Genomic DNA, 21,073 nt, shown 5'->3' with positions numbered 1-21,073 from the left:
GTAAAAAAAAATGACTCAAATTCAGAGGTGCGATCATTACGCTGGGTAAATTTCCCACAAAAAGAAAAAAATTTATCCTCTGGCATTTGCTACGGGATGACAACAGGTCAACAAAGAGGTGGCTGCCTCTGTATGTACTGCGGGACACACACACACAAAAAAAAACATGGTGGCCGGCAGAGCAAGCCGAACGCGCTCAACACGATTTTTTTTCTTTTCGTGAGTACATTACGTGCATTCAAACAGTTACTTCCGTATCAGTAATGAATAATATCGGCAAGTTTGCGGCAATAACATAGCCATGTCCACTTTGAGGGGACAGAAACCGATGGGCGCGCTTAGCTGCCTGTGACATAGGAACACATGGCGGGCATGCTGTGGAAACTGCGGCATTTGTCTTCACCACTATCTTAATATGGCACGTTTCCGCTAAGGGTGGGCGAATATCTTAGCTGCGTTACAAACGTCGGCGAATGAATAGGGTACACTTCTAACGTATGACTGTAAACGTGGCTGCTATCATTGCCACTCGCGATTTGTTGCGTGCCCACAAGTGCAGACGAGAAGAAACGAAAGACGCCTTTTTTTGTTGTTTTTGTTGACCACAACCATTACAAAGCCTACACATAATAAAGGCAAGTTTGGTTGTAGCTTTTTTTTGTCATATGAGTGCGGAAAGTGATGGAAGAAATGAAATGGGGCATCTGCTTAAGAATGTTTGGTGCGTGCAGACTGCTTGGTTTGTCTTCAAGAGTTGTTCGCATAGCAGTTGACAGAGGGTAAGCGCGATCATTATTAGCTAGACTTGGCACATGACACATCGCTGCGGCAAGTTTGAGGTGCAATCTTACACGAGAAATAAAAAAATCGAATTTTGACATCAGAATTTAGGGGTGCGATTATTACGCGAGTGCAATCATTATGCGAGTAAATACGGTATTAGGTTGTTTTTGGCTTTGCGCACTCAATGTTAAGGGATGCAAATGGTGATATACAACAGAATGCAAAAATAACTAATGAATGCAAGCAGGGCGTGGGGCTTTTTAGGCAGATGCGTGCGTGTGCTATTTATAAAGCTCCCCATGGTATGCCTGAAGGCATTTTCTAACACTTTGGTAGAAAACACTGACACCCACTTATTAAGGGGAAATACTCCTCAAAACAACTTTTTTATATATTTGTACTAGAGATTTGAATATACTGTCACTCATAAAGTGTTTTATTAGATTTGAATTGTCATTGATTTTTGTGTAGCTGCTGTTCTTTAGTTATGGTCCTACACAGTGGCAAATATTCTTGTGGGCACTTTCCTGTGTATAAAATTTTCAGAAATAGCTTCATGCTGTATCTTATTTAGCTAGTTATATACTGCAAAGTGATGGCACCTATAAAAACGGCTTGTACAATTACTGGAACTATGAAAAAAATATTAGGCCACATTAAATAATTTTACAGATCGCAATTTCAATTAAATATCAGCATTCTGCATATCTTGAATAGTATGTATGCCAAATTTCGTTAGTATAGGACAATTATAAGTGCATAAGGTTATTGTCATGCTATCGTGAGAAAAAGTTTTTGAAGTATATTCTAAATTTTTTTCACAATAGCATGAGCCAATAGCCTTAGCATAATAGCAATAGCATAGCACAATAGCCTTATGTAATGCCTTCGGGCCCTTAAGGTTGAATAAATGAAATGAGAAGTATGCAAGATTAGTAGGCAGGCCTGTCTGCCTGCCTACTAATCTTGCATACTTCTAGTAACTTTACATGCTGTTTCAATAGATATTGGCACTTTGCAGTCTACAAAGAGCTTAGTTAGCTGCAGCACACTGCTTTTTGTGAAAGTTTAATACACAAGGAAGTGCCTGCAAATATGACTATGTATTTTGCTGTTGTGTAGGACATAACTCGAGAAGCAGCTAAACAAAAACTAATGGAATATATAAAATCTGCATGAAGAACACTACAATTGGCTCTCTTTTCAAACCTCTAGTACAAATAATAAAAATATTTCGAGTAATATTCAATCAGCAAAATGTTCCCCTTGCTACAGTGACCTACAACATAGCGACAAAAGTTTAAGGGAAGTCCTCTTGTCAAAGCGACTCTGGGCTGTCTTCCCAAGGGCTTCTGTTAAAGACTGCATTTTCCTGCATTTGTCAGGAGAGCAATACAAAAATGTTTGTGAATGTGGAAATGGTATTGGCACACTAACAGAAAAAAAGACAGTTCTGTGAAATGTAGACTTGATTATAACTTTGTTGGACATTTACATTCCGACTGCATATATTTATTTCGTGTTTGGTACTGAGTGTTTCAGCGGTGACTGCCGCTAATTATTGAACATAACTGCTTCATGACAGTGCGACTAACAGAAATTTATAGCAGTGGCAGGCATTAGAATTACAGTACTCAATGACGTCTACTTTGTAAGAACTTAGACTAGCACCAGTTCTGAGATACACATACCCAAAAGGTAATGATCAAATAGATTTCTCTTTCACACAGAATTGTCCCACAAGGCTTACAGAACTCATTATTTGTCATCTTGTACAAGCAGATTATGCGCCAGATGTAATTTATGCTCAGTAAATACATAAATCAGTCATGCGAGGTGTCTCACTTTAGGTTGCAAATTCGCACTTCTTTTAATCTTGCTTGTTTTTATTTTGTTTCCTTTGTGAGCATGAGTGAGTTGGTGACCTTGGCACATATTCTCAAAACTGTTTCTTCATCATTGGGAATCGCAAAATTTCATTTACACATTAAATTCCCAGTTACTGATATGGTAGGCTTCGAGCTTAATTCCCTTATCTTTCATATGTTTATCTACCAAGTAGTTTTATCGCTCATTGAAACATATCCATGCAATGCAGAGTGGGCACCCAAATTATAAATATCTGTTCTCGCTTTCTACCCTGCTCTGGTGTTTTCAAAACCTAGCATTGGTGCAATGGCCTGTCTGCACCTGCAGAAAAGTAGTGAAGTGGCTAAAGTTAAAGCTCAACAACATAATTAAGATACAAAGCAAAAATATAAGTTCGCAATTGTCCCCCATAACCAGAGTTTTGCTTAGAATTAAAAAAAATGGACATCCTGCGCGGGTTTGAGAGTTGCTTTGGGCACGAAGGGGACTACGTAGCACCTGTGTTAGTGTACAGAAAGCAAAAAAAAAATCACTCCAGATTGGAGCGGCAGCGGAAAGGTAAGCACAGATGTTTTATTTCACGCACCATTAATGTGGCTTATCATCTGCTCCTGTTGTATGGGAATGCATACATTGGGAAGACAATCCTTTGCGCCATTGTTACCTTAGCGGGACACCAGAGAAAGGTAGAAATAAATAAAATCGAGAACAGGTATTCACACTTGGTTGCACACAGTGTATTATCTGGAAGTGTTTCACTCTACAAAAGACTACTGTGATAGATAATCATAATGACAAAGACAAAATAATTAAAAGAGGTATGTGTCAGTCATCCGTCCGTGACCTCCAGTGTTTATAGAAACACTTCTTTCTGTATATGTGCCAAGCCGTAGGGAGGCTTTATGTAACTCAGTCATGCTTGCTTAGTTAAAGATTGGAATTAGCGAAATCACAAGAACATTGTATGAGTGATTTGTAAATGTGGCACCTAATGTAACTTATTCATGTATGGGCTGAGGATAGATTACAGCCAGTGCATAATGTGCTCTTACAGGATGACTTGTGATGAGTAAAAGAAGCCTTCCTCACATCTTCCTCTTTGTTTCTTCTGGATCTTTGTGCACTACGTGTATTGTTACAGCTGCGTGCATGTAGCTGGGTATAGTTTATGTGTTCTGCTTCCTTCCTTGTCCTCATAATTCATGCGCCATCTTTGCCGTAACAAAATACAGCTTCCTGTGCTACTTATTTTGTCAATGTGTTTGCTTTATGGAAAGTTTTGTATTAGCGGTTATTTCTACCTGTGAAATTGTCTGTGTCATCTATTATACTTAGTCTTGCAAAAGTATGTTTCTTAACATAAATAAATGATCAGTGTAAGTGTTGCTGTATTTATTTTTGTAATTTTGTCAGTTATGAAGTTTTTATACACTGTTGCATGTTGTATGACAGAATAAAATTGATGCACAACTTTTTAATGTGGTGTTTTTCAGATCAATTTTCACCTCACGCTAACATTCACAAATTGTGTGGGAAAAAGTGCCAACAAGAGTACCATAAGGTAAGACAGCTGTTTTTACTGTTAGATTGGATTATCAATTGCCAACCAGTTGTTTTTAACAAGCATAGTATAATGCATAGATAATGTAATCTAAGTTGGAATGTTGTTTTTATTGCACTTCATTATATGGGTCTCATTTGCACATAAGTGCAGCCTGTCTTATTTGTTATGTGTAGCTTACTTGCTTAGAATGTTAAGTCGTAAGTTTAGAACAGGGAAATAGGTTGAACTTATAGATCTTTTGACATATTATAAGAGACTTGTGCGGTGGTGAATTAAACTTCTACATGAGTTACATAATATTTTGGGGTCTCATCAAGGTTCTGAGTGGCATTGCAGTGTCATGCATATGCAGCTGCAGGCTACATATTGGATTTTGCTTTTGCTACATTTTGCTTGGTTGGCTATTGATTCCAGTTTAATAGTAATGAGAACTGTCTTGCTTTCATAGTGATTCTGTGCTGACTGATACATTTGAATTTTCCAGAAGACAATAACAAAGATTCATGAAATATTAACTTTTTCTTCCTAGCCTGCCATGTGCTTTTTGGCACGTTTACTGTGGATTCTTTGTTATCCTATGTTGTCTTTTCACAGTAGTCTTCTTGAGAACTAGCCGTAGTCGTGTGTACTTACAGCAAGAGTTGTTGACACATTTTGAAAAGCGGCTCGACACTGCCATCCAAGAGTGAAACGACTTACATGGATCAGTTGCTTTACTTTATTTGCAAGAGACCGGCACCGCGCACTAAGGGTAACTTGACACACACTGCTGGAGTCATCAGACTCATCTAGAATAGTTACCGGAATCATTCTTGCAGTGTTCATGTGACACTTTATCTTGAGTCGTCTGACTCATCTAGAATTGTTAACCGACTCCCTCAGCACTAGTCTTGTAACCCTTTTGAGAGAGTATAGGCGACTACTACAACAGAGTATGCATGACTATTGTGTGCGGAGTCACGCAAACACCTTGTATGGAGCACAGATAGTCTCGGGACTCTCTGCCAAAAGAGAGTTCGGGTGTCTCCCACAAAGTGTGTCATATACGTGACGAGTCCAGACTCTTCGAAAAGAGTAAGGGATACTCTTTTTTTTCTTAGTGTGTAATCCGTCCCCCTTATCATGAAACCTTGTTTCCAACTTCGGACGCTGTGCCTCACCATACTGCAGGTGCTCCTGCACGCGCCAGATGCTTGTCATGACAAAATGAGGCTTGGGGCAATGGGAATTGGATGGAAAAATTTTTATTTTTTCATGTGGAAAAAAAAATCGCTACTTCTTTCTTGAAATAGCCTGGTAAGGTAAGTGTACAAGACATTGCAATTTCCAGTTATGGTCATAACAAATTCGTGCAAGTGAAATTTGAATAAGTACATCTATTGTAAAAACACTTTTCTAAAGCAAACCATAGTTTTCAGCAGAAAGAAGCATGGTGTGTTAGCTAGAGCTTTCGTAAAATACCATGCATTGTGCTCACAGCATCAGAGGGAGGCTTTGCTTAACGTGCCTTAGTCTTGAACCCTTCCTTGACTGGAGGCTTGAGACTAGAAGCAAAAAAAAATGAAAATAAAGTACGGAACGTGGTTTCATCAGCTCTAGGACGAAAAGAGAGAGAGAAAGAAGAGGACAGTGAAATTCACAGATTTGGAAAGGAAACAGCCATCATGCAAAGGACGACACCCACCTAGAATTTCAACTTGTGACGGCAATGAAGCGGTGACCAACAGATTGCCGGACTACCGATGCGCTGATGATGTGTCCGTAATCGTCCAAAATCCCAACATTCACTTGGATACGGTAAGTGCGGTAACACCTCAGAGTGATCTGCAAGACATACAAAGGAGGGCAGTTTCTGGTGTTGAGCTTTTAGTTTGGAGTGGAGAGGGGAAGGCCTTGGTCTAGGGAACAGACTGCATGCTTATTTTTCATTATTGAAATGACATACATATTTGCAAACAAATTGACTCTACGTCCCAGCCTTGCAAAAGTGTATGTCCAGTGAAGCTGTTGAAAACAACCACTGCAACTACTGGGGGTTATGCAACGCTTTATTGCTTTAGAGTAATGGTAACTGTGACAGCACGCTGCCCCCCATAGCGGTGCTGCAACAACATTGAAGTCATTTGATCGGCTGGTTCTCTTATATATGAAAGGCTAGGAACGTTGCTCCTCACATTGCATGCTGCCATCACTGTGGCAGCTTGCGCAGCAATAATCGTTACCTGGAAATGATAACAATGCCAAGCTACGTGCTTGGCATTGTTATCAGGAGCGCCTTATCAGTTATGTGGTTTGGATGATTGATTTATGCTTGTTCTTTATTGAAATGTATACTGTTCTGTATACGTTGCATGAGCGATCCCAGAGAATGTCTGCACTGTTCACTAAGTTTTGCTAACTGCTCGAAGCCTGTGCCACACTGGAGTAGGGGCCACTGCTCTTGTCTTAGCACTGTCGCCAGGATCGGCCCACAATTTTGCCGATAGATGCGAACACGAAAAATGGTGACCAACTAGAGGCTAACAGCTTCGCTGTAAAATCAAAATCCAGCCTGCTTGAAGCACCAATACTTTAGTGTGCGACTGGGCAGCCCACTCACCTTTAGTGGACTGTCCACTCATAAGGAAAGCAAGTCAAACTGTATTGAGCGAACCGATAGCATTGGCCGTGCACAATAGTGTGAAGAGCACCAAACACTTCATGAATTAGTTCGGTAGAAAACTGGCCTGGCACCTCCTGCACTCTCACCAGGCTCCGAAAGCTTGGGGATTCAAATTTTTTTTTGTTTACCACCCGCTATTTGTTACCGGAATCTCGTCAAACCCACAACCTAGTGCTATCAAGCCACAGAGCACAAACTCTGTACACAATGAATCAAACGGCAACATAGAGGCATTTCAGTGTTCCAATGGTGAAGCAAATGGCAATGCAGGCCATCGTGAAACAAGCTAAGGGTGCATACACATTGAACCTGCCGGTGCCATGCTGTCGGTAGTACTCGTCGCTTTCTCTCTCTACTTAAGGACAAGGGTTCATTGAGCAGAATGCAATTGTGTATTTTTTCATTGAGTCATAATTGAGCAAAGCATATTGTTTCGGAAAGAATGGCTTGTGACCTAACTGGGGAGAGGGGTTAGGGAGAGGGACAACGTGGGGAGAACTACTCGCGTACATAAGCACTAGGTGTCAAACAACCTGAGCCTGAATTACGTGGGAACTAAACCGAAACCAATATTCTCGGGAAATACCTGAATAAGAAAAAGATTCACACGCTCCTTTAGCAACTGTTTGCGACTCACTGAAATCGTATGTGAATGAGATGTTAGCTAATTTTGACACTGATAGTTACGAAACACTTCCACTTCTGAACTTTGCTTCCTACAAGCCAAACTTCCATTTTTTTTTATTCCACGATAGAACTCCAGTGCCACACATCAGTGTGACGTTACAGATTTAAATGCATTTATGTTGTGGTGCAATGGAAATTCGTGAAACTTGCCAAGTTCACTCTTTGGCTCTATTACAATGCAATGTAGGCCCAGTTTACCGATAAAAATAAATAAATAAACAAATAAATAAATAAATAAATAAATAAATAAATAAATAAATAAATAAATAGACCCGTGCAGGACACCGTCAAAATTCATGACTTGATGTTAAGCTGGTGCGGGAACTTCAGTCGAAATTTAAAGGAGCCCCACACTTTACAGGCAACGGGACCGTTGTCTGGGCAGATAGCCGAAGCGTATTTCATACACTATAGTGGTAACAGGCGCGTTAGCAGGGCACTTCTGTATTTTAGCTGAAAGAAGAGATTAATTTCATTTACGCCTCGTGACCCTTTCGCCTCTTCTGTTCCAGTCATTAAGCTACAATGAAGAGGAATATCATTTCTGGTATGTTAGCAAATTACCCTCCCCCTATGCCAAGAATGGAAAAAGAAAGCCACTCTTGCCGCGAGAACGCCAGCATGGTAAGCCTGTACAGTCGCGCAAACGAAAGACTGGTGGTGCCGTCGCCGTGAAGCGAAACTCCTGTACCAGCCAGCAGTGACGTCTCCTCGAACCTAGTTGTACTTCTGTATGTAAAATTGTCTGTGTTGTATCCTAGAAAAGTCAACTTTGGAAGTTTCAAGGATTTTTGCACAACCGCAATGGCCGAAATCCACAAGAAAAATTATGCAGATCCCACGTACTGTGGGAATCGATGTAAGCGAAGCTTCGATTTGATTAGTGGTGGTGTTGGCGGCTAAAGCTTAATTTATTCAACATTTAGGCTACCACGAAAGGGGCTTGCTGTTAAACATTACTTTGCAGGTACCACTGCTTTTTGTCTGCCTAGTATATAAAACGCACAGGGAGAGATGTTTACTTGGGGCGTTGTAGTGTGCCATATTTTATAACCTCTGAGAGGGTTGAAGGTTGTCATTTCTTCACATGGCACATCGCATTGTGGCAGAACTAGAAAACTTGAATTGGATTATGGGGCTGTACGTTCCTGAACCAGACTCGGACAATGAGGCAAGCCGTAGTGGCGTACTCCAGTTTAATTTTGACACCGTGATGTTGTTTAGCGTGTCCCAAAATCTAAGTGCAGTTGTGTTTTCTATTTCGCCCCTGTCGAAATGTGGCTGCCTCGGTTGGGATGAAATCCACGACCTCTAGCAATGTCATAGCCGTAAAGCTATCGCGGCGGGCACAGAAGTGTTGATTTGACGGTCGACTGCTTCCGCAGTGTCTGCTGGACTCTGCGGTGCGCGTTAATTAACACGGCTCTGCTTCTGCATGCCCTGCTTAAGTTGCCCGCTTGACGTATTTGCATGCAGTTAATTCTTTAGAAATAGCAGCAAGGTACTGTACCGTACCAATTATTTAAGCTTGGCCTGTTTCCCTGCAACTGCTCCCCCCTCCCCTCTCGTATATGGGAACTGCCTCTTCTCCCTCTCCTTCTCTCTACAGTCATTTCTGCGTCCCCTGTGGTCTGCATGCAGAGGGGACGCGGAGGGGACGCGCTGCAGTTTCTGGTAGGCTTCTGAGGGTGCGTATGGATAATTACACTTAAGAGGCTAATGTGGCGACGACCAGGGAGCTCTAGAAGGCACTGTGCGCATTCGACTCGGTGGGGGGAAAACGAGTTTCTCCCGTCGCCTTTGCCCTCTTACTCGCGAATCTCATGCACGATCTGAACCACCTCTCGACGCGGTGTGCGCGACAGCAGCAGTGGGAAAGTCGAAGGAAGAGGCGAAGAAAGCTTCGCTATAAAACAAAAATCCGAGGACACCCAATCACTTAAGAGTTGTGAATGCGAAAGCACTTATAGGACAGGTTTAAATTAACATTACTATAATAGCAGGATTAAGTGAAATGGTGTTACCGTTCCGCAAACGAACTTTGCAGAAAGCGAGTTCTGGTATAGCGTAGCTTACGCGTGAAACGCTATGCTATTCCGCTTTGAATCTCGCATACATGGTGCACCTAAGTGAATCTATCTGTGCGTGAGTCCGGAAAGCGCGAAAGTGGAAGCCAGGACCGCTTTATAATTGTGCTTTCCATGTCCGGTGATCTACGGTGAACGGTACAAACAGTACAAGCCGTCTACCATAGCCTCCGAAATATTCCAATCTCGGAGGTCATGTGCCATCGTCGCGCTTATCTCCCGACCCAAACGATAGGTGGCCGATAAGGGAGATGGGAAGAGAAAAATACAAAGTCAACAAAAACAATCTGAATACCAGGTAATTTTTAAACTTCCCTTAACCACAACAAGAATCTAAGCTGTTCGTCATCCTAGAATTTCAAGATGCGCTAAATATTCCTGTCGGACAGCCTTTTGAATCATTTAGTCTAGTTTACAGGGGTTCAAGGCCTGCAAGTATTAGTCGTGAATGTATATATCGACGCTTCCAAAGACAAGAAGAATGGGTGTATGTTATGCCGATGTATATCGCCGAACCATCTTGGAGCACTGGCCACCACGCACTATGCTCCGCTAAGTTCACCGTTGACAACTTAACAAAATTGATGGCTGCCGTCTACTGATGACATACCAGTTTATATCAATTATGAGTGCGCTATTAGCGTTCCAATTCGGTGACGAAGGTTGCCCTTCCAGGACGACTATAAGAAATGCCGGTTTCTTTTCCGGCGTGAACTTTCTGAATGCTTCTTTAATGGCCCGCTGAAGTCTGCGGTCGCCTGCGTAGTCCCTTCATGGAAATCTGTGAATTCGTAATCAACACTGATCTATCTTCCCGAGTACTTACAGCTTCTTATCCACTTCTTATACGAATTTTATCACTGATGTCAAAAATGTATACTTCGTGCATTTATTTTAGGAAAGGCAGTGAAAGAAGAATGACTACAGACAACAGCTTTTGGCAACATATCAAAGTTTTTTCTCGAATGGCGGCCAAATCAAGGCGCGGGAAGCAGCGTGTGCTTCCTTGTAACTTTTGAATTCGCAGTCATAAACGATGAGAATTATGCCCAAAGAATATTGGATGGCCACTTAAATTGGGCAACCCCAGACAACTGCTATGCATTATACAGCATGCTCCAAAGACAGTACACACAGATGACACATGGACATTTGCGAAATATTAGGGGGCGCCACGCTTATCTACGGTCCTCAGTTGAGGAGAGATGTAGATTATCTGACACTCAGTGTTCTGGGATTAGCGAATATTTTTGCAAAGCGTTACGATATCTGCACGAATCATCGTACCAGAGGTTTGAAGTCAGCCGCCCGTGTTTAACCCCCCCCCCACCCCCAAAGGGAAACAGCAAATAAGTTTAAAGTTCTAATATATTCTCTCAAACCTTTACTTTCGCCATATTAGAGTGGTTTATATAAATTTTTTTTTGATGTTTCACTTTATGAATGCCGCGACAGAGCCGCTGCATTTAGTGACGTCACACATTTCAAGATATTTTTCCACGTTTCGGCCGCTGCGGTTAAGTATACGATGTTGAAACTCCTGAAGTTCATTTTTTGGCTGTATTACAAAAGAATGTAGTCCACCTTCACCGATAAAATCTAGGCCCAGGCAGATGCCGTCAAATTTCATTTTCAAAATCAAATCTGGTTCGCAAAGTTCAATGCGCCATCCACCCCGGTTTTGCTCTTTGGCGTCTTTTCGGGTCCCCTCGCCTGACAGGATTTTTCTTTAAAGTAAGAGAAACGGAATTTTCTAATGCAGCTCAGATTTTTTTTATCTTTGGTGTGCGTTTAAAATCACTCCGAAATTATTTTTCTGCAAACGCAATCAGTCGGTAGGGCAGGCCTTCATTGCGATCACCGAGAGGCAAATTCAAGTGCGCTGCGTAACGCGTCTAATATTAGATCTTAAACATCTGCATCGCAGCATATCGCAGTAGCACCCGTATCTGCCCACTCTACGTGGAGTATGTGAGCGATATCACTCATTAGAGAGATCGATGTCTGACTGGCTTTCCACACGAGGTCATCGAGAGTGTTTGGATTAATGCCGCCTACATTAGGCTTATTTTGAATGGCACACGTATACACGCACAGTAACTAGTGCGCCTTTGAAAAGAAATACACAAATGCAATATATGAAGAGGTTTCTTTAAAACAATAGCGCGCTTCAACCTGAAAATGAAAGAGGATCGATCGTCTGCTACAGCTTGCGACGAAAGGAGTTGCTACATTGAATTATAGCGGGAAAGCGTTCCGTGCGACAGGCGCAATTCTTATCGGTTCCACAAAAATTGTATCGGAGGCCCTTCGTTCTACAGTTGTAAACCTTTTACGAGTGTCAAGATGGACATCTTTCAACGATACGTTGAACGCGTTGAACCCTTTCAACGATACGTTGAAAGGGATTGACAACTGACCGGAATGTGTTGTGAGACGTTGATGGAAATGAATTTACCATGACTTACAGTGATAGAATCCAGCACGCTGTTCGAGATTTAATTAGGGATTATAATTTTAATTTGGCAGAGCAAGTGTGAAAAACCAGTAAGTGGCGAGGCCTGGCGCTGAAATCATGGTACTTCGGATGTATTCTGCGAGTAAGTCGTAGGGTAAGTACGTAAGTCAACTGTTATTAAGTACAGCATAATTCTTGCTTAAAGTTCCAGTTGATATATGGCATTCGCGCAGTATTCTACGCTTCGGGGAGCAAAACGCACGCGTGGCTACGGCAACACGCTGAACTCCGTATCTCGTGCTTGGTTTTCCATCCTGGCGTAAACAGCGCAAAAGGTAGACGGGACTAAAACCCCTGCATCCACGCGCCACCGCCGCTTTCTTAGGTACCGACAACCTTTGTTGTGCGCCGCCTTCTGCCCTCACACCAAATCCGGTTCCGGCACTTCCGGTTCCGTCGTTTCCGCTTCCTGGAGTTGCGCTGCGGGAATTTCCGCTTTGACTGCTGTTAGACGATGGTGAGACGGCCGCGCGTGCTTAGCAGAGCTGTGCCAGTCACCACGAGAAGAATGCAAAGGTGACAGGCTGTTGTATTCCGCTGAAGTAGTAGATCGCGGACGCTGTTTTCCAAATGCACGAAAAACGGCAGTGGTCTCCGAGCACCCAGGCGCTACATCCCGCTGTACGTTGTCTCTCGTGGGACAAACCATCGCAGGTTGACGCGAAGCAGCGAACACGATCAGATCGCTGATTACAATAGGCTGTGCTTCTTAGATGGAATCGCATTCAGAGTTTAAACCGCAGCTGGTACAATTAAAGCCTCTCCATCGACGCAAAAGTAAACAACGCTAAAAAAAAACACATAGCGTCACTTCCACTCGGAACAGGAAGCTGCAGCTACGCGAGTTCCGCTTGACGCCGGAAGCAAGGGGGTGAATGGGAGAGGTGTGCAGAGGAGGAGGGTAGGTTGGCGCTACTTAACCTGGTCGGCGAAAACGTTTATGGAGGGGCTTTAGACGGGACACGAGGCGAGAAGACGACACAAGAAGCTCTGCCGAAATAAGCGCGTATTCATTTCCGCAAATGAGGACGTAGCTTTACACACGAATCTGAAAAAAAAAATAGTAATGTGTAACTGCAGCTTTTGCAGCACGCTTGTACACAACGTAACAAACTTACGTAATATATAAATTGACATATCGAATTTGTCTACTTTCAATGATCTAATGGATGCCGTTTACACGGCCGTCATATCTGTTCTTGACGGAGAGCTATTAATTTATAAACCTCATGTTTCTATATTTTCTTCGAGCGTTCGAATTTTTGAAGATTCTTTCGACAAAATTCCGGCCCTAAATCGAACTTAGAACGACAGGAAGCTGAGCTAGTCGCTAAGGATTCATTATGCAAAAAAGAGGTGAGGCGTGCAGACAGGACACAAGAGTAGAGTGGAAGCAGAAGCGGCGTTCGTGCTGTCCACTTCTCTACTCTTGCGTCCTGTCTGCACACCTTACCTCTCCTTTGCCTAAATCGAAATTCGGCTTCCAGCAGTCATTATAATTTAACTTTATCGCTCGGATGCATTAAATTTCGTTAAAATCGGTCAAGAAGTTATTTCAGAAAAACGTTTTTTTTTGCGTTGAACAGGCCGCGTAGGAGTTGGGCCCGAGCTAAAAACGTAGGAGTTGGGCCCGTACGCAGGGTGGCCTCATTCTTTGAACGGATCGTTTCTGCGCCGCCCGCCTTTTTCCATCACACTTTCAACGGCCACCACGTTGCGAATTTTGCAAGATTAACAGGTGCTGCGCGCTGCGGTTCTCTTCTCTAATACTTCGACAAATGGCTGGCGATTGTTTTCATGTTCCAGACATCGAAAAAGAATTAGGCTACTATGGACGGTGAAGATTAAACAGTACAATTACGTTGACGCCAACGAATGCCTCGTGTCCGTGGGCAGTGCGAGTAGGCCTTAGAAATATGCCTAGTAACATTATTTAGAACTTCTACCAACTTTCTATTTGCTTTATTGACAGTCCATCTACATTTACATTCTGGTAACATTTGTTCATACTTTTGCATAAATAATATTTTAAGTACACCGTTAAAAGACTGCCTTCTTACTTTTGTATAAAGAATACTTTCAATACACAGTCAAAAGACTTCCTTCTTACTTTTGTATAAAGAATATTTTAAATAAGCCGTTAAAATACTTCCTTCATACTTTTGCAAATAGAATATTTTAAGTGCCCCGTCAATATGTCTTCTAGCTTTCGTCTATATAACAACTTTCGTACTGCGTCAAAAGGCTCGTTACTTTTGTGTAAAGAATGTTTTACTATACATCATCAAACTATTTTTTTTCTGAAGGACATGTATCCTCAGTACGTCCACAGCTCGTACTGTTTGACGAAAAATATTTAGAATGGGAAGTAACTTGAGAGTTTTTGATATTTTTTTCTAACACACATTAGTGCCGATATATGACATACTCAGGAATCAAGCTCTTTGTTTTAAATCGTAGCCCCAATCGAAGTCGGTAGCGATTTATTGTTGACGGAGTGCTACTAAAATTTTTAAAGAAATATGTTCGTAAACTGTTAGAACTAATCTTTTTAAAGGTTCTTCTGGACTACGTGAGCGTGCGGTGACGTCAGCGCACTCCGATAAATTTGTTTGCGCTGCACAACCTGACCGGTGTGATAGCTGAGTACTGTGCAGGCCGCGCACCAGTTGCACAGCTTTATCCCCGCCTTGGGGCTGGTTAATTAAAAGCCGATTTACGCTTGAGCCGTGACGCGTGCGGTCGTGCAGAAAACAGCACACTTCGCACACTGGTTCACAAATTTTGGTATACACTGGGCTCGCACATGCAGTGTAAACCGAAATGTGTGTACCAGTCTGCGAAATGAGCAAATTTTCACCCGACCACATGCGTGCGGGCCGGCGGGTGGTGCGGCGTGGGGCTCGAGCGTAAATCGGCCCTTACCACACACTGCTACTGCAAGGCCACCAATTAGCTTTGCAACGAGGTAATCAGATCAGTGCATTCCGCGGATTATATAGTACGCCTTAAGGTTGGACGCGTCAGCGCAGTAGCGTCGCGATATTTGTTAAAAAGAAGAAAAAGAGCCGGAACTCATGGTAACACGGCGCTGGAACGTTGTCGCTCAAATATCCAGAAGGCTGCAAAATACAGCTGCTGCTGAGTGAGCGCGAGTGTCGACCTGAGTAAGCGCACAGGTCGAACAGAAAGAAAAGCTGAACTCTGTGCAGGTAACACCTTTCTGTGAAAACAAAATGAAATTAGCCTTACTGTATAAAAAATGTAGCTTTGTACTCGTGCCTATTCGCAAGCTTTCGTCCCTGTCTCCTACCGACGGCTTCTGCACATTAAAGGTAACTAATAGGACGTTGCATCAAAGTGAAGGCAAAGTTACTATGCCAACTTCCCTGCTTTACGGCGATGGTAGCTTGCTGTGTGTGAAAACAGATTGAAAAGAAATAATTATGCACTCTTAGTATTCAGTGATTTCGCTTCACAACACGGCTACAAAATTTTGAGCTCCAACAAGTGGTCACCATGACATCTGTAATTATGGCATTCCGGATACCAAGAGCCAGGATATCAAAGGCCATAATTTTGCCGTGCTTCGGGCGTCTGAAAACTGCTAACGCCATAGCCACCATGCTTTGGACATGTATTTGACTATAAAAATACTACTACAATAGGCTTGAGCATTATCTTGCGCTGGGCGCCATGGATCAAAATTCTTTCTTTGAAAGAGGCAAGCGCTAAAGGATGTTCGTGCGCAAAATAGGATAACAACATAATTTACCCAATATGACATTATTTTTCTATGTTTATTACATTTGGAGAAAAAAAATCTGGTTTTCAGAATAATATTTGCCTCGAAATATAAAACTATACAGTCCCGAAATGCACAACAAAATTGAGCCGGCTGTCTTGTCATTTTATTTTTTCAACCTCTGCCACGAGGTACATTCCTCCAAGTGCAGTTCCCAGAAAGGGGTGCGCACACAAAAGCCGGCCACATGTTTCACCGAGAAGCGATGAATGTCTAGGTCTGAGTCAACCATCGGAAGGTGGGACGAAGGGGGGCATATTTCGGCGTAAAAAAGGGTTTTTAGTTCCGGGGGGTCGAGGCGAAGCGGATGGATGGAAAGAATTTTACATGCCTATCTCGCGCATGCGCACAAATTTGACAGTGGTCCGAGTCGAGGCAAAGGAGGAGAGCGTCGCAAAGGAACTGATGGCGATTCTTCGTGATTTAGGAGAAGGAAAGTACGCTTAATTCTGTGCTGCAGAATTAAGCGTACTTTCCTTCTCCCAAATCACGAAGAACCGCCATCAGTTCCTTTGCGACGCCGGCATGGTACGGTCGGAGCGATGTAGGTATTTCGTCGCGAATTGTAGCAGTAATCTAGCTACTTTTGCTGATGTTTATGCTTATTCTGTGTTGTGGCTAATTCATCGTTGCAAGCCAACCAGCAACGTGTTTGCGAAGCCCATGGTGCTTTCTTCGTTCCGTGATGTGAACGTTCCTGCAGCTTCTCTGCCAGCTGCGATGCAGTGTCGCGTGAGGTAATTTAATATTGGCACTGTCCGTGTTTTAAACTGCACAATGCACAAATAGCGAACAGCGGTTCCTCAAGAGAGCACTGCGTTGAAGTTTTATCTGTCTCCGAATTACAATAAAAGATATGTTCTTTTCTATCATTCTTCATAAACATATTATTTTGATGTTATCCTATTTCAGTTTCTTCGGCCGCATTTTGGTAGGTAATTATTGCGCGAACAGTAACGACCTGAAATGTTTTAAGAACGATTTTCTTACATACTTGAACTATACCGCGTCATGCGGTTCGCTTGAAGTTGCTATAAACACGAAGCGTACAAATACTTCGTTTTCACAGCATTCGCAATGACCTAATGTCTTGTAAATATTGTCTGAACATGAACTCACTCTTTGCTCTTTCCTACTCTGGCTGTACAGGATGAGAGATAGTCAAATATTGAACGTACAATTTTATGGCTCACAATGACATACGTTTCAGCGAACCGGTTCACAATGACATAGGCTGCGCTGGTTAGACAAGTGCGAATGTGAAAGAAAATCGTTCGCACTTGTCTAACCACTGCAACCTATGTCATTGTGAACCGGTATTTTTTGACACTGATATTTTGTTTTCGAGTAAAAATAAACGAACACGTCAAATTCCAGAAGCGTTCCAATATAATAAGGCGTGCTGAAAAATGCATCAGTCAGCCATTGGTTGCTATCACTGACAAAGAATTCGAATTCTTGAATACTGCTTCAAGCTCTGTAATCTGTTTATGTAAAAATAGATGACCCGGACACGTTTTGCACATGCTCGGTGCAGCTAGCTGGCGCTTTTACGTTCTCTTTCCAAAAATAAACAGTTGTGAGTAAGCGCTCGCGCGCCCACCTTCTCTGCGTCACCATGAATAAACCATGTTTTGACTTTTTGAGGGAGCAAATTATTTATTCAGATAATTCGTTAAGAAAACATTTTGAGAAACTGAATTTATTCAGGCCACAACATTGGGGGCTATAACAATAGTTTTAGGCTGTTCCCTTTTTTGCGGAAACGACCTCGCACACTTTGCTAACTTTAATAACACGTAGAAAATACAACGCAGCAAAGGATATCCATTGCGAAATGTGCCCCATCCTTGCTATCTCCTCTGTAAGTAAACAGGGATGACAGTTACAACTTTAGACTTCATGTGAACCTTCTTAAAAAGCTGTTCTATGTCTGTGATGTGCTAACCTGTACATGATGTTAACACTGACCATTTTGTTTCTGTGCAGGCTTCACTCTGCAAACATGCGTAGAGACATCAGCTCTGAATGTAAAAATACATTATAAGCGATGCTTGCTGGAGATAATGCGACAGCTGCCGTGCCGTAATAACTAAGTCACTAATCATTTATTATTTTTTATTAGTTTCTGTATTACCTCTCTCACAATACTGTGTAAATATTTTTGTGTGAATAAACTTCTTTTAGTGCAAACTTGCACTTGTTTTCCATGTACATGCACCTTCTAGGTTGCATACTACCTTTTACCAACATGTTCACACATACTGACAAATTTTTACACTATGCTATTAGGTCTTATGTGGGACAAATGTTACTAGGGGGGTAGTAAAACGTCAGGAGCAAGTACACGTAGTACTAGCAAGTGGCGCACTGTATATTCTGGGGACTCTTCTGCGGCGGTTACTCCATACACGAACGTCTGTATGTACAGATAGACCGTTTTGCGTAAACGCGCTGTGGAAAATGGTGCCCGCCGTAGCAGAAGACGCTGTTGTCGCGTCTGGCGAGGACGACTTCGAAATACATGTGGTCGCCCCCGTCCTGTTCGCGAATGATGACCACAAGCGCACCACGTATACAAAGAAGTCGAGGAGGAATTTCAGGGAAGTCTTTCGGATTAGTATTCACCTAAAGGCATCCTCGCACGCATATACCATCGCGTCGGTCAAATTTCCAGGCGAGGTGTTTTCGAGCCTTCCGAAAGAAAAGTTCATCGAAGCGCGCTTCTCCGTCCTACGGATAAACAATACACCTTGGTCGGTACGGTCTACTGCAGAACCTCGTCCAATGTCATTGCGGGCCGAGATTGAAGTGGGCCTTCCTTGCAAGCAAGGAATTTCTATCCATAGGACCTACATTTGCGTATTTCTCTTTTCGGAAGGGTGCGCGGGCCTTTTTAGGCAAGGCATGCGTGGGTCCTACAAAATGGTGTGCCGCTATTGCAACATCACTACCGTTTCCGACTCCCTTTGAAGAAACAAAGCAGGGTGGAGAACAGAATATACCAAAGAGCTACAGCTTACTGAAATCAGCAAAAGACAGTCTTTGGTACCTTGAATGAAGATAAGTATGTAGCACGCCTTGGTCCTTGCTCCTTATCTCTCAGGGATCCATGCGTTAGGTGCAAGGAGGCGTTGCAAGTAACAAGGTAACTATCAGACAAGCTCCGACAACTCGACGTAAGTTCCGTACACCGTTCAACTTATTTGTTACCTCACGGCGTTCGTTGATTGATCCATATTCTATAGCAACAAAAATTACCGTAATCAGAGTTTCTTCTTCTTGGGGCATTCGGTCATGTGTGCCGCATTTTTTTAAACAAGATATAGTGACCCAGCAGAAATCATGAAAGGCGAGGACGAGCATTCTGTAGGGGTCCAAATAATGGACATGTCGATTTCGCCCATTGCTAAAGTTCTCCTTAGCTGGGCTGGAGTGCGCGTCAGAAGGAAACTGGCGGCTCTAGTCAATTCAGCAGCAGACGAAATGGAAATGTCGACTAGGTGGTCACTTGTAGAATAGTCCCCTCCTCCATGTAGCGACGAGTATAAATATAAGACCACGTTCCTCCCTGGGCTAACAAAAAATCGTACAGTTCAATACGGTAACAACTTGTAGCACCCGCGCCGTCATGTCTTGTTGACGGATTCCCCAAATGTCGCTGGGCCAGTTTTGAGCGATCGCACACTGCACTTTAACTGAATATTTACGGCACTAGAGCTAGGTAAAACCCAGGGCCTTCTGACCAGGGTGTTAGTGCAAAGCGTACGCTTCTTCAAACTCGCTAAGTATTGTGCACCTTACGACGGCGACATAACTAGCAATCGCGACTAAAATGGGGAAGCGGCGAACGAACTCTTACCGGAGGCGGGTTCGGTTTCTTTTTCTCGTTGGAGAAGAGCTTGAGCTTGGAAAACGACAGCACCCGGCCGTACAACCAGAAACCGGGCCGCGGTGAATCCGGGTGGCAGTACTGACCAACTGCGCAAGTCCAAAGATACATATTAGGGCTTAAATTTGCTTCGCCACTAATAGACAAACACAAAAATGTAAAGAAAAACGCCTCTCTATGGAGGCGGCTATAAGGCCGACGACCATAGTGTCTGGCTCACACTCACCGCATTGGCTCCCAGTGGAATCCGTGAAGGTGAGCCAGGCCGTGTACTGCCACTCATCCACCAAGTTTGTAATCCGGAACTGAGGCGCTGGGTTCATGAACCTGCATGCGAGGGAGATAGTAGAGGCACGGTCATTTTTGACGAACACCGTTGTCACGCGATGGATACGCAAGCACGCGTCGAAACGAGCACTTAAACATGATGATTGCACGCGACCATAGTGAGAAAAACATGAACAAACAGCAATATACGTGAGTCACCGCATAAGTGCTTGTTCCTAGTGTCTGAATTACGCGCTGCCTGTAGGCACGAACATGGCCGACTCAACCAGCTTGCTCTCAGCTTTGCTGAATCGGTTTAAACTGCAGGGATGCCTTCGCAAAATGAAAGTGATTATCGTTCGCGTGATTACTGCCCACTGCTTTTTTTTTTTTCAGACCGGCATGTACACCACGATGTGGCATGTGAGGCTTCTCGGTAGGAACGCTAATGCGTGCTCGGAACGCTCATGCCAACAACGGAAGCCAGCACGCTGCCCTGTGGAGTGCGATATTGCAACGCTTCTGAACGCGAACCGTTTCGAGATCAGACCCTTGCACTATGGCGCGAAACCACGTCAGCTGTAAAAAACACTCGCCTGCCCTGTGTGTGTATCAGCAGTTCCATCCTAGGCAGCTGGAACTCGTGCTGGTTGACGAGGGTGACACGGGGAAGCATGGCCGGCAGTCTCTCCACGATCGCCCGCTGTGGATCCGCTTTCTTCTTGGGAGGGAACTGGGGCCAAGCGCTCCAGTCGTGAACTTGGCCCGGGTGGTCACTAGGAAAGTCCGCCGGACGGACGAGGTTCGGCTGTATATAGATATGTGGCTGGCTCCTAACGAAGACGGCTGCGGCGCCGGAGGTGGATGGCACGCTTTCGATGTCCTTCGACTGGGAGGCGCCGGAGGTGGATGGCACGCTTTCGATGTCCTTCGACTGGG

General features: G+C 43.5%; 1 long non-coding RNA gene across 2 annotated transcripts; it reads right to left on the bottom strand.

Annotated features, from left to right (window-relative positions):
- Positions 1 to 5,677: 5,677 nt before the first annotated feature.
- On the bottom strand, positions 5,678 to 20,164 carry LOC142577897 (uncharacterized). Of its 2 annotated transcripts, none has more exons than XR_012827094.1 (4): positions 20,094 to 20,164; positions 19,838 to 19,956; positions 5,901 to 6,040; positions 5,678 to 5,760 (listed from the first exon to the last, which is right to left on the bottom strand). It is a non-coding gene; the product is annotated as an uncharacterized LOC142577897 (long non-coding RNA). The 2 variants fall into 2 exon arrangements; XR_012827093.1 differs by having other exon boundaries at positions 5,697 to 5,809.
- Positions 20,165 to 21,073: the final 909 nt, after the last annotated feature.

Source organism: Dermacentor variabilis, chromosome 4 (genome assembly GCF_050947875.1).
Source record: "Dermacentor variabilis isolate Ectoservices chromosome 4, ASM5094787v1, whole genome shotgun sequence".
Taxonomy (NCBI): Eukaryota; Metazoa; Arthropoda; class Arachnida; order Ixodida; family Ixodidae; genus Dermacentor; species Dermacentor variabilis.
Note: the sequence above shows the minus strand (reverse complement) of the source record. Positions and strands in the feature narration are given on the sequence as shown.